This window comes from Phocoena phocoena, chromosome 9, assembly GCF_963924675.1.
Source record: "Phocoena phocoena chromosome 9, mPhoPho1.1, whole genome shotgun sequence".
NCBI lineage: Eukaryota > Metazoa > Chordata > Mammalia > Artiodactyla > Phocoenidae > Phocoena > Phocoena phocoena.
Window position 1 is genome coordinate 51066487 of NC_089227.1, and position 18395 is coordinate 51084881.

Genomic DNA, 18395 nt, shown 5'->3' on the forward strand with positions numbered 1-18395 from the left:
GATTTACTTTGCAAATTATAGGGTAAATAAGATTGCAGAGGAAAGGGGAAAGCTACTTTTCAAGCACCCTTCACTATTTCAGAAACATCCATCAACAGGTAATCAACTGATAAGCCAGTGACTAATGATAAATCACTGCTGTCTATTCAATCAAGTATTTTTTTAAAATCCTCTTCTGCTGGACACTATAGCCTGGTTCCTCATTTCTGTGTATATCCTCGAGTAATTAAAGTGTAATTCAGAATGTTTTACTAATTCAGATTACTGGAAAGTTTTTACTGTAGGATAGTTAATACTCAGATGTGACGTCTGATATCAGATGTGATGTCTGATATCAGGTGTGATTTCTGGCATAGTTATAGTGGTTAAGACTTTTGAGTCAGATCTGGTTCAGGTTCTATAATTTAATGCCATCTTGGGCAAGTTGCTTGCCTCTCTGAGCCTCAGTTCTCTCATCTATTTAACTGGATAACCATACCCCTCTTATGGAATTGCTGTGAGGATTCAGTGAGAAGCTTAGCACATAGTAATCCATAAGTAAATATTAGCTTTAGTTTTTAATCTTTTTAGTCATGTATTGTGTTTTAAATGTAACTGACTCTCCTAGGTTCCCAAGACATTTCCTTTTTAAAGTTTTGATTTAGTGAGAACAGAATAGAGTGAGAACAGAATAGGGCTGGCTTTAAACACATGTTGGCCAAGGGCTCAACTGTTCAGTACAATAGGTCATGTAGTATCTGAAGGGAAAAAAGTCTTATCATCTGAATCAATCTGTCAACTTTAGTTCATTGATTTTATAGGATCTGTGGATTCTTTCCTTAAGAGAGCAACCTTCACCATTATGTTCTACCTTTCCATTAACAGACAGATGAACAAATAAACAAACAAACAGACAAGTAAAACTCTCCTCCACAGAGTTAGGCAGTATTTTTATCTATTCAGCCTTGGGAGAGTCCACCAGCACAGATGGTTCCCATTTCAATAATTAGTGTATGGCACTTGCAGGCAGTGTTTACCCACAGACAGCACTGAGTGATGAGCTAGGAAATTGTGAGGCAGGTCAAGCAACTCCGATCAAGTAAAGTGACAAATTGGGAAACAATATTTGGCACATATGTAACAAGCAAAGGCTATAAAATACTAATATCAGAATGTAAAAATATAAAAGAGACTCTACCCATCAATCAGAAATGCCAAACAATCCAAAAGAAGAATGATACTAGGTTAGTCTCTGCCAAGTCACAAAAGAAATTCAAAAGGTTAAGAATTTATGAAAAGAAGCTGAGCCTCATCAGGAATCAGGGAAATTCAAATGAAACCAATAGTGGCTCACCATTTTTGATTATCAGACTTGCAAAAGTTAAAAACAATGATAAATACCTAATGTTGAGGATTTCAAGGAATGGATATTCTCTTAAATTACATATTTTTTCTATTGCTGCAGTTACAAATTGCCACAAACTTAGTTGCTTAAAACAACACAAATTTATTACCTTATGTTGGTTAGAAGTCCAATAAGAGTCTCACTGGGCTAAGATCAAGGTGTCAGACGGGGCTGCATTCCTTTCTGGTACCTCTGAGGAGGATCCATTTCCTTGCTTTTTCCAGCTTCTAGAGGAAACCAGCATACCTGGACTCCTTCCATCTTTAAACACAGCAATGTTGCATTTTTTTTTGATGATTCTTCTGCTGTAGTCACATCTCTCTCTGATCACAGCTGGGAAAGATTCACTGCTTTTAAAGATTCATGTGATTAGATTGGACCCAATCAGATAATCCAGGATAATCTCCCCATCTCAAGGTCTTTAACCTTAGTCACATCTACAAAGTCCCTTTTGCCAGATAAGGTAACAGATTCCCAGGTTCTCAGAATTAGGACGTGGACATCTTTGGGAGGGAGCATATTCTGCCTATCATATTAATGGTGATAGTCTAGTCTATTTGAAGGAGAGTTCGGAAGTACAATCAGCCCTCCGTATTCACAGATTTCTGCATCTGTAAATTCAACCAACCTCGAATTGAAAATATGCGGAAAAAAATTTTAATTTCAGAAAATTCCAAAAAGCAAAATTTGACTTTGCCACACTGGCAACTATTTATATAGCATGTACATTGTATTTACAACTATATACATACCATTTACATTGTATTAGGTGTTATAAGTAAACTAGAGGCGATTTAAAGTATATGGGAGGATATGCCTATGTTATATTCAAATACTACACCATTTTTTATAAGGGACTTGAGCATCCACAAATTTTGGCATCCTGATGGGTCCTGGAGCAAATCCCCCATGGATACTGAGGGACAACTGTGTATGCAAACCTACTAACGCAGAAATTTGACCTTTGATTATCTATCCTACAGAAAACTTGCACATTTGTATGGAAGTATATGTCCAGAGACATTCATTACAGCATCATTTATGAAAGCAAAAGATTAAAACAAATGAAATACACCTCAAAAAAGGATTTTTAAGTAAATTATATCTGTGTTAGCAGGTAGCAGTTAAAAATACAAATACAGGCAGATCTCTATGTGCTGATATGAAAATATCTCCAGAACATATGGTTAAGTGAAAAAAAGAAAAGAAAAAAACAAAACAAAACACAAGTTGAAGATATACTAAAATAAACATTTAAATGGAAACTTATAGTTTAAGAATTTTTAAAATGTCTGGAAGGATCCTCACTAAACCTTTGAGAAGCAGAGTGAAATTGAGGATAGAGGATGGAGGGGATATTCACTTTATCTCTCTTGATAAGCAGATAGATGATAGATAGATAGATAGATGATAGATGAACGATAGGGATATCTATATCTGTAATGCTTGAATTTTCACAGGAGTGTATTCACATTTACTTGTATTTTTAAAAAATATTGTTTAAAATCAAAGTGCACTGGCCTTTGGCTAAGTCATGAACATAGCTACAAGATGTACACTACTCACAAGGCTTGAGTTCACTGGTCTGTAAATTTAGGGGGTTGAACACAAAGACTCTAAATTCCACCTCTAGATTTAATAAGTAGATATAGCAAAACATTTTAACTCAATTTAGTAGTATATTGGTCATCTGTGAAAAGGAAAGCAATAATTACTTTATTGATTTTTAAAATCATGCCCTAAATTTTCTGGAATGACCTTGAGTTTAAACATTTAAAATTTTTGATTCTGTAAATATATTAGTACTTGTCAAATTGTGTGACTAAACTTGGATTCAGAAAATATTATCTCCACAGGTATTCTAGTACACTGCTAGTGGTAATGTAAATTGGTATGTTCTTTCTAAAAAGCAAATCACAATAGTTGAAAGCTTTAAAAAAGTTTAATCTTTGACCTAGTAATCCCACATGTAGACCTTTATTCTAAGAAAAAAAATTAAAAGCAATCTAAATGTCCAAAAATATAGAAATGTTTCAATAAATTAAGTTGTATGTGCAGGGGACATTATTATACAGCCATTGAAATTATCTCAAAGAAATATTAATAACCAGGGAAATTTACAATTAACTATTGAGTGAAAAAATATAGAGAGACATGTATATATACCCTGTCCACTATATAGGTTTTATTCATTGGGCCTAGAATAAAGGTTGGAAGGGAATGTACCAAAGTGGTAATGATGAGTGACTCTAGGTTGTGATATTTTAAATACTTCTAGGCAATCTTCAAGTATTACTTTTATAATCATTAAATAAAATTTATAATAATCTCTGTACTTATAAATTACAGTTAGCTCTTCAAATGAAAAATTTCACTAAGAGTTTATAGAAAAATCACTAATTCTCTTTACATTTGAAAAATCGTCTTCTTTTTCTTTCTTCCTTCAGCTTGTTTTGGGTTTACTCTTCTGTTTCTAGTTTCCTAAGGTGGAAGTTTAGCTATTGATTTGAGATCTTTCTTTTTAAATATAAGTCTTTAGAGCTATAAATTTTCCTCTAAGCACTGACTTAGCTGTATCCCATAGTTTTCAACATGATGTATACTTTATCAAAGTAGTTTCTACTTTCCCTTATGATTTCACCTTTGACCCATTGGTTTTTTAGGAGTGTGTTTTTAAAAATTTCCATATAATTGTGAATTTTCCAAATTTCCTCCTAATATTTTTTTCTAATTTAATTCCATTGCAGTCAGAGAATATACTTTGTATGAGTTCATTCCTCTTTAATGTACTGAGACTTGTTTATGGCTAACATGTGGTCTATCCTGGAACCTGTTCCATGTGACTTTGAGAGGAATGTGTATTTTGCTGCTGTTGATTGGAATGTTCTATATATGTCTGATAGGTCTAGTTAGTTGGTTTATAGTGTTGGTCAAGTCTTACATTTTCGTATTGACCCTCTGCCTATTCTGTCCTTCACTGGAAATGGAATGTTGAGGCCTCCCCAACTATGATTGCTGAATTGTCTATCTCCCTTCAGTTCTGTCCATTTTTGCTTATGTACTTTGGGTTCTGTTGTCAGATGCATATAGGTTTATAATTGTTATGTCTTCCTGACAGATTGACCATAGATTGAAACTTTTATAATATTTTTTATGTCTGGTAACAGATTTTGTCTTAAAGTCTATTTTTTCTTTCTGATGTTAATATAGCCACTTCAGCTTTCTATTGGTTATTACTTGCATGGTGTCGTTTTTCCATCCAATCTGTTTGTATCCTTGAGTATAAAGTATGTCTTCTGTAGGCACCAAGCAGTTGGATTATTTTTTTAAATCTGTTCTACTTCTAGCTTTTTTTTTTCTTTTACATCTTCATTGGAGTATAATTGCTTTACAATGGTGTGTTAGTTTCTACTTTATAACAAAGTGAATCAGCTATATATATACATATATCCCCATATCTCCTCCCTCTTACGTCTCCCTCCCAATCTCACCCCTCTAGGTGGTCAAAAAGCACCGAGCTGATCTCCCTGTGCTTTGAGGCTGCTTCCCACTAGCTATCTATTTTACATTTGGTAGTGTATATATGCCCATGCCACTCTCTCACTTCGTCCCAGCTTACCCTTCCCACTCCCCATGTCCTCAAGTCCATTCTCTATGTCTGCATCTTTATTCCTGTCCTGCCCCTAGGTTCTTCAGAACCATTTTTTTCCCCTAGATTCCATATATATGTGTTAGCATACAGTATTTGTTTTTCTCTTTCTGACTTACTTCACTCCTATCTCTAGCTTTTCAATTAGCAATAATCGCGCCTCGGATAAACCTCATTGGCTACGATACTGCCACTGCGCAAAGCTTACTACCTCTAGCTTTTAATTGACATGTTTAATCCATTTGTATTTAATGTAATTACTGACAAGGTAGGATTTAGAGCTGCCGTTTTCTATTTGTTTTCTATGTCTTATCTTTTTTATTCTTTGGTTGATCTGTCACTGCTTTCTTTTGTGTTAAATAGATATTTTTTAGTGTGCCATTGTTGTCTATTTTACTGTATTTTTGGAGTTAGTTTCTTAGTGTCCTGGGGATTACAATAAACATCTTAACTTAAAATAGTCTAGTTTAGATTAATACCAGACTAATTTTAATAGCATAAAAAACCTTGGCTCCAATACAGCTCCATTTCAGTTCTCAACCCTTCCTGTGTGAGAATAGCTTTTGGAGGGATATTCATTGTCTCCTTTCTGCTAGTAAGCACTGGTTATGTCTCACTTTAACTAATGGGCATGTCTTAAAGAATTCCTAATTTCTAGTTAGGGGTGAAATGAAGAGATAAAGTAACCATATTAGCCATGTAAGCAGAGAACACGGCACCTCCAGTTCACATAGGAGATTTTGAAGGAGGCATCCCCATTCACTGAGCTTTCTCAGTTTTCATTTGGCAGCTCATAAAGTGATTTTATGTGCAACTGAAAAAATGTAAAACCGTTTCCCACGTGCTTTAAAAAAACTATAATGCATTTTCAAATACAAAGGGCTATAGGGAGATTTCCTGACAAGCTTGAATAAAGGTAGGAATTTCAATTTTCTTATGAGATTCTTTAAGCACTGAGTCTAAGGCAGCAGTAGCTCACTCTTGCTAGCTATGAATGCATTGTAACTCCCAAGCTGAAGAGAGGTAAATGAGCATTCCAGGGTCTGCAAAATGAAAAAAATACATTTGCAGTTCATGTGTCACAGAAACAGTTATTCTTCAAGTTTTATCATCAGGAAGTGAGAAAGGCAAATCACCCTGTATATACACATTCACAAACATACATTTATATAATGTATAACACATCTCTTTGTATTGCAATGATATTTGTCCATGGCTTGTATACAGTAGTTTCCATATGGTCTTTCAAACCATGTGCATCAGTTCAACTCAAAATAGCTTGGTGTTGGTGTTAGGCAGATCTGAACTTGAGTCATGGTGTTGCCACTTACTCCCAGTGTGACTTGGTACTTCATCTCTTAATCATTTAATCTCTTTATGACTCAGTTTCTTCAACCAAAAATATTGACTTAAATTTGGTACCCACCTCACAGAGCAACTGAGATGATGAATCAATGTGATTAGCTAATAATATAAATATTAATTAAAAATAATAACAGAAACTATTTTGAGTACCTGCTACATGCAAACCAAGGTATTAGGGCCTAAAGACAAATGGTAGATGGAATATACTGAACCCATGTGTTTCAAATATGCTTCAAGCTAAGTCTGAGAAACAAGAAATAATGACATACAGAATGCTGATATAAATCAAAGCAAATCTCAATGGAATTTCTAGGAGAATTGGGGACAATAGGATTAAAGTAGTAATAGAATTGGCATTGGAATGTGTCTACTTAACGTCTTCAACATACTGATTAAAATAGCTCTTTTTTTTTTTTGGCAAATCTTCACTGTACTTGTACTTTCTTCAATACCCTGAAGAAGTTCTATTAGTATTGATTGGTCTTTGAGTTCAATAATAGATTACCTTCATTTTTCACAACTTAAGGTTTTTTTAAAAATTATATTTATAAATGTTTGTAAAGTAAATTATGATATAAGTGGTTCTGAATGAGTTTCATGCTTTCTAGTCATCACAGTTTGTTCATTTCACTCCTTACTTAAAATATATTCCCATCTCTTATCTGTCAACTCAAATCCTATCCAGGCTTTCAGAATCATCACCAATACCACTTCTTCTCTGAACCTTTTTGACAAATCTGGGTTTTCATCTGGAGCATAGAGTTCAGCAAGGCTTTTAATTTTTTTTTCAGAGATGGAAAAGTGGCCATTTAAAAGTAGTTTTTGGTTTTCTTCACTTTTATAGGAAAACTTTTTATTTTGAGAAAGAATTCTAACATGCATTTTGATTATGCAAAAGTAAACCCAAAACGCTACTCTGGAATGGGGACACTAGGGGCCATAAGTAGCCAAACTACTTTGCACAAAAATGTCAATATTTGACTTTACCATGGCAAGACTTACATCTTGTATAAATTAGCCTTTGCCACAATAATGGTGCATAACAAACAACCTCAAAACACAGTGACTGAAACAAAGTTCTTTATTTTCACAGATCTGTGAGTCACCTGGGTTGGTTTTGCTTCACCAAAAAAAATGCTAATTTTTGCATTGCAGCTGCTAACATCCTACAACCCAAAGCAAAACACATGTCCGAGTCAAAGTCAAGAGGCAGAGACTTTAGTAGGAGAGAATATAAAGCTATAAGGCAGAGGGTGTAGATACAAGAAGTGGTGAAGAATTGGGTCCAATAATTCAATCTATCAGATATCTCCATAAAGATATCAATTGAAACTGAGTGAGGGATTTGGGATTTGGAGTTCCACTTGCTGGAACAGGGAAAGGAGAGCAGAAGATAAACAATCTTCACAATGCAAGAACAGGTGGGAATTAATGAGAGAGTTGGCTGTGACCATTTTGTGATACCCAAGTTCCTTGGCAGAGTCCCTTAAATGTTACTGCTTGATAGTAACTGGGTTGGGGAAATTAAGACAGGCCCACGAGCAAAGCAGAGTCAGGAACGTTGGACAGACAATCTAGTTTTGGAATGATTGTAGAATTTGTCTGCAATAAGATGCCTTGCCATGAAGACAAGCAACAATGAGAGAGAATTGTGGGAAATAAGAGTTTTCCTCCAGGGTTTTTAGAAATATCCAATGTGGGCAACCCAGCGAACACTAAACTTTCTGCTAATATGGGCGTATAGAATCTGCTGTTTGAGATATCACAGTGGTATAATAACTGTGAAGCAAGACATGCCTAATTCAAGCAGCTTTACAAGTGATATTATTAATTATAACTTGTCTATTTTAGATTAGACTAAGTTTTAGTCACTTACTGGACCTCTTAGCCCAAACTCATTTATTTGGATGCAAAAGTAACATATCCCTGTAGGCTTAAGTCATATGTCTCATGATCACTTATATATCTCTTATCATTTACGCAGTCCATACATATGAAACCCAAGCTATATACAAGATAAACAGCTATGTAAAACAAAGTTTCTAATTTCAAATTATCAGTCCAAATAAAGTGATAACACTATAAGACAGAAGATACAAAGTCTATAGATATTTTGAAGAGACAGGCACTATTCAGTGAAAATCTTGACCTATAAAAGTTTAAAACAAACCTGATCGTAGTAAAAATCCCTTAATGTTTTGATTTTTCTATTTTTTTAATTTTTTTTTTTGTTCCAGGCTTACGTTTGTTAAAATCTAAACAAAGGATTCCTCTGCAAGGTACTTTCCCATGTGATAGAGTCAGCTGCCCCACTGCCCTCCTACATTCGCTCTAACTTCCAGTGACAAAAAAGGCAGAGGGTGATACATGTCATTGATTATAAAAATCTATGCTCTGTAATTTAAACACATTCCTTTCCAATGTGTTTAGTTATTTCTGAATAACTCCATGGCTCATCAGTCGGCTAGCAGGCCAATGGACAATCATAGCTAACTACAAAGTACTTCAAGTCTATAAATTCATCTCTCAAGTTTCGACATTTAAAGAAAAAAGCACTGGGCAGAGAATAATAAACAAATAAGGGATGACTGAACCAGTCCACTGAATCAGTCCACACCAAAGTTCTTCATGGCCCAACACCAGAGCTAAATTTCTTCAAAAATCAGATTCCAAATGTCCCACAATCTCTTTCAAATATGTGTTTTTTACAAATTAGGGAATCAGCATTTCTTTATAGGAGCATGTAAACAGTTTTCAGCTCTGAAGGAGGAGTCTATAAAACCTGAGAAACTGTATAACTGAGAATCTCTTCAGAATGACATGTTTAAGCTGAGAGAAGGGACAGTGGTAATGTTCTCTCATGGTTCACAGGCTTTTGTTGATGTGGCTGGTGTTTTTAATCAAAGAAAAGATGGAGTATCTTTTCGAGGTCTTGCAGGCCACTTTCTCTTTTTATCATCTATATGATTGTTCAAGGAGAACAATTACTAGAAATCTTTAAGCTATTATTTCTGGGCCTTCCTTAATTTCCTTGGAAAACAAAAAACAAACAAAAAAATGACACCGGAAACATGCAATACCTTATTATTCAATTAGATGAAGCAGCACAAGAAGAGATCCAAGGACGCCCCTGCTCACATCAGACAGACAACTTGCATCTGAAAGATTAACACATTAAATGACCGCCAAACAATCAGATTCCAAACATTAAAAACAATTACATATCAAATAGACAGCCAAACATGGTGGTATGTTTTAAAAGATTGTGCCCACAATAAGCAAATGCCATAGTGGTGGAACATCAAAACAAAGCTGATGGATAAAAAGGCACACTCTAAAAGTTCAGGAGTAGAAAGAATAGTTGTTTTTGGTTTGTTTTGTGTCTAATGTAGGAGGAAAGGAAAACAGGTGTATTCAAATCATTTTCAGGTGAAGGGTTCAGTTGAAGCAGTTAACGGTGGCTTCTTTCTCCCCGGACCAAAGCAGTCTTTTCTTCCACTGGCCTCTGAGAACATGTTTAGTGTTCCGATGTGTAGAAGTGATATATCAGGGCTATAACCAGTGCTGAGATAGCTGGGATCACCCAATTGGTCCACCAGCTGGAATTAGAATCCATAGTAGTAATAAGAGTTTCAGAAGGCTTGGTTATCTTTGACCTGTCATCCAGATGCAGCTCCCCGGTGATAATTTTGGACAATTTTGGACAATTCTCAAGCATCTCAAAAATTTGCTCAAAGCGTACACCTTGTAATGCAGGATCAGCCAGGTGCTCTTGCTGTGGTTGTGTTTCTGGATCTCTTCCAGCCGTGTATACTTCACGGCTTTGTAGGACTCCTCGGCCATTTGGGAGCGCTGCGAGCCTCGGGCCCTAAAGGGAGCAGCGGAGCCGAGCCAGACCGAGTACAGCCGGTGTCTCCCCGAACTTGTCCCGGGACATTCCCCACAGCCCGGCTCCGTGCTTGGGCCCCCTTAATGTTTTTAAATGGACAATGACAATCAGTAAATAGCTGGCTCAGCATTCAAAATGTTAAGTACATAAGCCAAGCATACATCATCTAGATATTAGAATCCACCGTGAGACTCCCAATGAAGAATATACCACAGAACCCCAAAGCAGTTAAATATGCCCATTCACTTATATATTCGTTCAAAAACTAATCACAGAGCTCTTATTATGTGCCAGACAAGCACAAAGGAAGTAGCAGTGAACAAAGTAGACAAGGGCTCTGCCTTCTTTCCAGTTGGTTGAGAGAAAAGACAGAAAAATCAGCCAGCAAACAAATAAAATGAACAAATCCATTCTGGAAAAACCTAATTGCTACAAATAAATTAAAGAAGGGTGCTATGATGGAGCATGAAGCTACTTTCTATCAGGTTGTCAGGGGAGGCCTCTCTGAAAAGTACCCTTTGGACTGCGACCTAAATGGAGCTAATCGTGCAAAGATGATCTGGGGCAAAAGTACTACAGGCAGAGGGAATAGCAACTGCAAAGGGTCTTAACTGGGTGTGATGTTGGCAATAGGAAATATTAGCTCTTAACATTTCTTTCCTTTTACTTCTTGCTTAGTTTAATAAAATCAGTTTTTAATCCCTCATAATACTGGAGAAAGTCAATGACTCTATTAGCCCAAGACTCATTATATTCATTAGTAGTTTTAGATTTGTAAACACTAGAAAAAGACGATGTTTGACGTTTTGTAAATTTAATATATATACTTAAAAGTCCAAAATATATGAAGAATTCATACAACTCAATAGCAAGAAGACAATCAGATTGAAAAATGGGCAAAAGATCTGAATAGACATTTTTCCAAAGACATACAGCTGGCCATGAAAAGATGCTCTACATCACTACTCATCAGGGAAATGCAAATCAAAACCACAATGACATATCACCTAACACCTGTTGGAACAGCTATTGTCAAAAAGACAAGAAATAACATGTGCTGTCAAGGATGTGGAGAAAAGGGAACCCTTGTGCACTGTTGGGGAGAATGTAAATTACTGCAGTCACTATGGAAAACAGTATGGCGATACCTCAAAAAATTAAAAATAGAACTACCATATGATCCAGCAATTCTCCTACTTCTGGGTATTTATCCAAAGAAAAGAAAAACACTAATTCAAGAAGATATATGTGCCCTCATGTTCATTGCAGAATTATTTACAATAGCTAAGATATGGAAACAACCTAAGCGTTCACTGACAAATCAATGGTTAAAGAAAATAATATGTATCTATACACACACTATATATACACACATATACACAATGGAATGTTATTCAGCCATAAAAAAGAATGAAATCTTTCCATTTGTGCCAACATGGATGGACCTTGAGGGCATTATGCTAAGTGAAATAAGTCAGACAGAGAAAGACAAATACCATATGGTCTCACTTATATGTGGAATCTAAAAAAAAACTCAAAAACTGAACTCATAGACACAGAAAACAGATTGGTGGTCGCTGGAGGCCGGTGGTGGTAGTGGACTTGGGGGTGGGGGAGTAAAATGGGTGAAAGGGATCAAAAGCTGCAAACTTCCAGTTATAAAATAAATAAGTCATGGCGATGTAACATACAGCATGGTGACTGTAGTTAATAATACTCTATTGCATATTTGAAAGTTGCCAAGAGTGTAAATCTTAAAAGTTCTCATCACAAGAAATTTTTTTTAACTATGTAAGGTAACTGATGCTAACTAGACTTATTGTGGTGATCATTTTGTAGTCTATGCAAGTATCGAATCATAACATTGTATACCTGAAATGAATACGTTATATGTCAATTATTGTACCTCAATTAAAAATTTTTAAATAGAATAAAACTGTAGCATGAAATGTTACCTCTGAAAAACTAGGGAAGCTGTCTCACTATTACATCTTGTTTACTCTTGCGTTTCATAATTTTTCACGTCACACTCGGGCTAGCCAACATCACCTCTTCACCCAGGAAAAACAGCCCCAGTGGAACCTTCCCTCCTTCACTTTCTTTCCCTAAACTTGCTATTCAGAGCACCTTCTTGAAGTCTCCCCGGTGCTGGGAAGAAGAGGATAGCAGGATGGTAAAGAAATTCTTTGGATATGCGAACTTACCCCACTGGTGAGGTTGACCTCAAGCCTCCTTCTCGTCCAGCTCTGATAAGACCACAGGCCACTAGAACAGCTTCATTCAGGAGGTGTTCATCTTCCTTACAAAGTGGAAAATGGGCTACAGCTCAGTAGTTTTTACCCTGTTTGTGAGAGCTGAAAGATCTGCTCTGGAAAGCCACAAGGTAGACACTGTATTTCTAGTGTGAAAGGATTTCAATCTAAAATGGAACCAGAGGATATAAAAAGAAGAATCTCACGCATGTGCCCTCAGGAAAATGAAACTTAGGAATTGAGAGACTGATTTCTTGTGAATGCCTGACTGACAGAAAACCAGAACTTCTCTTCTGACCAAGGAACATCCGCCAAGCATCTCTCCCCATCCTCAAGCGAATGAACTTACCGCTTGGACTCTGTCTGGACGCACCCTCTTTGCACTCCTCACTCACGGATAGAGGCCACCCCAAACCTTCCACAGACTCACCTGCAGCTTGTTGTAGTTGGCATTTCCTGAATTGCATTTCCTCTGCTATTGCCAAATAAATTTGATTTCTGGTTATTCGAGCTTGCCTCCGTTTACCTCTTTATTTAGGTTGACTCTGGATAATAATAGTACCTTGTACAAAGTGAGCATTCTACAAATATTCATTAAAGTAATGAATGAATGAAGATTACACAATTCTATAGATCAGTGAAGAAATGTTCAAATAAAACATAGGACAATAATAAATAACTTAAGAGTTGTCATTGTTGAAGATTTATTTTTGCAACCTAAGGGTATGGTCACACTAGTTTCTGTCTTATACCAGATTTCCTGGCTTCATCCCTCTACTTAGGGCCAGCTCCATTAAGCTGAAACAGGAGGTTTAAACTAAAACATGTTAAAAGAAAATCCATAGTACTTTAAAGAAAAGTCCTTTCTCTAGCAGGCAAACATTTTAAGAATGTTAATTGGAACAAATTTTATATTGCAATCTTTTGTCACATTGTAAAATAATCCCTAAACAACTGCAGGGATTCTGTTGCTGAGAAGTCATTGCTGTTGGCAAAATTTAGGTGAAAAGAGAAAAATTGTTGTGTTCTTTTGTTTAAGGGAATTGAATTGATTCTTGCATATGTAAAAAGATGACAGATTCTTAAAAATGTATGTACAGTTTAAAACTCAGTTATTTCCCAACTAAAGTTGGCAAAATGATAGCCTAAGGGATTAGTCAATTTATAATCAACCATTCTCATTCATGGATTCATTAACTATATAAGGAAAATGCATAGTCTTAATGTGTTAGATCCTAGTAAGTTTTGAAGACTTGATTTAATACCAGATCCTTTGATGCAATTCAATCGAGTTAAAATTCTACACCACTTTGCTCCTGCTCTCAAGAGCCGATTGTCCAATTTTCAGGAATTTTGTGAACCAGTTGTAAAAACACGCATTATTATTAACAAGATTTTTAAAACTTACAGTTAAATTAAACATAAAACAAAGGTGATAAATGCTCAAAACTCATCACTTCCTAGTGATTTTACTGTTATTTATGCTCTTGAGGTTATTTACATCTATTGTATATGTATGGCAGAAATATATGTAATGGGATGCTAATGAACAGCTTTTCTCAACTCCATGTTCAGTGATGTCACACTGAAAGTGGCCATGGTGGAAGTATTTATCCCATAGAAATGAGAGAATCAGGGCTTAATTTATTGTTTTCTTGGTTGTCCAGACAGAGAAAGTGATGGAGAAAATAATAATGACGAGCAATAAGCTTAAAAGTGTGTCCAAGAAATATATTGGAGAGCCAATTGTTAGACCTTTACCAGAACACACTGAAGCTAAGGATTAAGATTTCAGGTGCATTAACCTAGAAGTCCCATCCCATGTGTCAGGGTCCATTCTCTAACAGTGAAAGTCCTGACCTTGGGATAGAAGACCACGCTTGGTTGGGAGTTTATATTCATTGGAGCTTGTCTGCTTTTACAATTAAGTCTTAATCCTGTTGCTCAGCTTTTTATACTGTTCCACTACAAGAAATGGGAGATTCTTTATATGCTACCAAGGAGGCCCCTTGGCTTTCAAACTTGACTTTTAATTGCTGAATAATTGCCCTCAGCATTTAAAAAAAAAAAATCTTTTCCCAAGTGTTAATTGAGCTTAGCAATAATTACCACTCAATTCCAAAGTCCTTATAGATATGATTGCTCCCATACTTCTCAAATGCCTATACAATGTGCCAATTAATGCATTTATTTTTCACTAGTATACCATCCTGATTTACCATCAATAAAAGTTTTAACAATTGCACTGCTACCTAGTGTGAGAGACATACCACATACCATCCATGTTGGAGTCCTCATTCCCTGTCGGTTGGCAGGTGGTTTGCTTCCAAAATTCCATTTAAGCATCTATCTTCTCACTGCTACTCCTGACCCCATCTCAGGTGGGGTTCCCCAGAAAGCAGACTATGAGACAGAACTTAGCAGACAGCATGTCAAATAAAGAGTGTTCCTGAAATCCACACCTGTGGAAAGGAGTGGAAGGAAGCAGAACTGGGCAGAAGGTAAAGTGGAGCTCTGATATAGTCTCAAGGAAGGCTTTAGCCAACCCCATGGAAAGGTCTGGAACTTAGGTGGCCCTTCAGAGTTGTCCCAAGGCGGAGCAAGGCATCCAGGCCTTTATACCCCTGCACTGATCAATCTTTGAGGGTGGGAAGAAGAGGTGACCTCGTGCAATTTTCTAAGCTATAGTCAACCTCCCATGAGAGCTATCTTTTGGCAGTAGTCTTCACTCCTGAAGACGAATCTGAGTGGCAAAGCACAGCACCTACCACAGTGCCCACTATGTGCCTGGCACTATTCTAGATGCTGGGGGTACAAACAATAAACAAATCAGTAAGAAAACATGTAGCATGGCAGATGGTGATGAGTGTTATAAGGAGAAATAAAGCAGAGTCACTCAGCTCCAGCCACACTACATCCATGATGTTCTTCAAATCCACTATGTGTGTTTCCATTCCAAAGACATTGCTCTTTCCTCTGCTTGGAATGTTCTTCCTTCCTACAACTTAAGACCTCTCTCCCTTTAGGTATTGGCTCAATGCTACCTTCTCAATAAACCGTTGTCTGACCATTCTGTTGAAAATTGCAGTATTCCCCCAACATACACACATCTCAGCATTCTCTACCTTCCTTTCCTCATCTGTCAGTTTTCTCTGTTTTCCTGAAAAAACCTGTATTCTGCTCCCCTGGCTGCCTACTGCCCTTCTGAAGCCCGAGCATCCTTGGTGGGACCTTGGTAAAATATTTCTTTTCTTTTCCTTTATTTTTTCCCAAACAAGTACCATAGTACTGTTCATGAATGAGAATGGCTACTCTGCTCTGTTCCCCATCCCTCACTCCTGCCCATTTCCACCCCCGCCCCCTCCACTAAAGGATAGAGTCATTTTTCTCAACACTGAAAATCAACTGGAAAAAAAAATCTAATAGGAAACTGATTAAAGCAGATGAGGAGGAAAAGATTTTAAATGGCTGCAGAGCAGTGTGCCCACACATGGCTGGTTTTCCATGAGCAGTTTTACTTCCCTCTTCTGCAGGAACCGCCTTTCCTTTGCAAAATCCTTCCAGGTGGGTTGAGCCCTGTTTCTGAGTGCCCCTGAACTAATGCACATGCTTGTTTAGTGGTCGCCGCGCCTGTCCCCTTGTCTGGATTCGAATGTCTTCATACTTGAAAAGGATCTCTTTAAATGTTTTCAATCTGTTTTCCCAACAGGTTTGTAGTAGCATGAGCTGGTGGGGTGGGGGAGAAGTTTAAGCAAACTTTGTACAGTTTGATTCTCACTGTAAGTTCAAAACCAACAAAATAGTTCAGATCTGAGCAAAAGAGAAATGCCATCCTTTCGATGTTGTACAGCAAGTGTGCGTCACAGTCTTGTCCGTCAGAAAAACACAGGCATTGCCAGCATGTAACCATATGTGTGGTCAGTTACAAGGGTTGGGTACTTGATGCCTTTTCTAACACATCTATTTTCCTTCCATTTTACTTGCCACTTTCTTTTCATGACCAACCCTCCATCATGCCCATTCTAACCCACCACCCTGCATGGTCCAATTCACAAATTAAAGTGTTTCTGCCTGGAGTTATATATTCCACTGGATGACAGGGGTTCCCCGCTAGAGTTCATGTAGCTGAAATATCCAGATGGTTGTCATAATTCTTCACTTGACTTTTCAGTGTGCCTGGCTATTCTTTCTCATTTCATCCATCATCAAAACATTTTTGAAAGTCATCCTCTCCGTAGAATATAAAGGTGAAGCTTCAAGTAAGGTGTTCTACACCAGAATTAGAAATTACGCTTGAACTCAGAGAGCAAGTTTTTCAAAACAAATGTGGGCTGAAATAAGAAAATTAACATTTAAAATGTTTGCCTTTTCTATATGAGTAGGCTTATTAAAGTTTTTGAACAAATATTTATCAAACATTTATTATGTGCCAGACATTTTTCTCAGCACTTAGCATATCTCAGTGAACAAAATGAAGCCCCTAACACCGTGAGAACTTACATTTCAGATGGGACTGCTGAGAATAAACACAAATGTAATAAATAAATAAATTACATAGCTTGTTAAGAAGCTTCCCATGTGATACAGGAAACTTTCCCATACATGATATGGGGGGAAAAATGAGAAAACATGGTAAAGAGGATCAGGAGAACAGGAGGTGTTGAAGGTGCAGTATAAAATTAGGGTGCTGGGGGGGCAGTCTTTATTGAGAAGGTGACATGTGCATAAAGATTAGAAAGGTTTTTCAGGCAAAAGTCAAGCCACGGCAAAGGTCCTGAGGTGGGAGTTTGCCGGGCATGTTTGAGGAACAGCAAGGAGACCAGTGTGGCTGGAGGGGAGTGAATTTAGGGGAGAGAAGGAGAAAAAGAAGGCTCAGCTAGGGAACTGGGGTCAGAACACATAGCGCCCAGAAGACCATTGTAAGGACTCTGGCTTCCACTCTGACTGAACTGGGGAAGTCTTAGGAGATTCTGAGCAGAGACGTAATCTGATCAGATTTGGATATAAATCTGGCTGTCATGCTGAGAATAGAAGGTGGAAGGTCTGAGGGTGGAAACAGGGAAATAGGTTAAGAAGCTGGTAATGGTGGTACAGAACAAGGTGGTGGCAGAGGTGGAGTTGAGAAATGGTCAAGTTCTAGATGTATGACAAAGGTAGAGGAAGAAATTTTCTGATGAATTGGATACAGCGTGTGAGAAAAATAAAAGTCAAGGATGCTGCCAAAGTTGTGTCTGAGCCTCAGGAAGACTGCGTTGCCATTAAGTGAGATGCGAACAGCTGCAGAGGATGCAAGGGCAGGGGCCATGTCAAGAGTTCAGTTTTGGGCATGTTCAGTTTGAGACAACAAAATGACAATATGTTGGGTAACTATATGTGAGCCTGGAGATCAGGGGAGAGGTCTGGGATCAAGAGATGAATTTAGGAGTCCTAGGCATTTAAGTGGTATTTAAAGTCATGAGTTTAGATAAGATTACCAAGGAAGTAAGTGTAGGTGGAGAAGAAAAAGAGGACCAAGAACTGAGACACCAGGGATCTCAGTATTAAGAGATCAGGTAGGAAAGGAAAAACCAGTAAGTAAGACTGAGAAGAAACAACTAGTAAGGTAGGAGGAAATCCAAGAGAGTGTGGTATCCCAGAAGCCAAATGAAGAAAGGTTGAAAAAAGTGAGAAGTGAGAACTGACCATTGGATTTAGCAACAGGGAGGTCATTCATGATCTTGACAAGAGCAGTTTCAGTGAAGTAGTGGAAGGAGACAAAAATTTGATGAGAAAGGATTCAGGAGAGAATGGAAGGAGAAGAATCAGAAATGGCCAGTCAAGACATCCCTTTCAACAAATTTTGCTGCAGGTACCCAA

General features: G+C 37.3%; 2 pseudogenes; both read right to left on the reverse strand.

The window, feature by feature from the left end:
* Positions 1–5169: 5169 nt before the first annotated feature.
* LOC136128636 (U4 spliceosomal RNA) lies at positions 5170–5238 on the reverse strand (annotated as a pseudogene).
* Positions 5239–9915: 4677 nt separating this feature from the next.
* Positions 9916–10241, reverse strand: LOC136128422 (cytochrome b5 pseudogene; annotated as a pseudogene).
* Positions 10242–18395: the final 8154 nt, after the last annotated feature.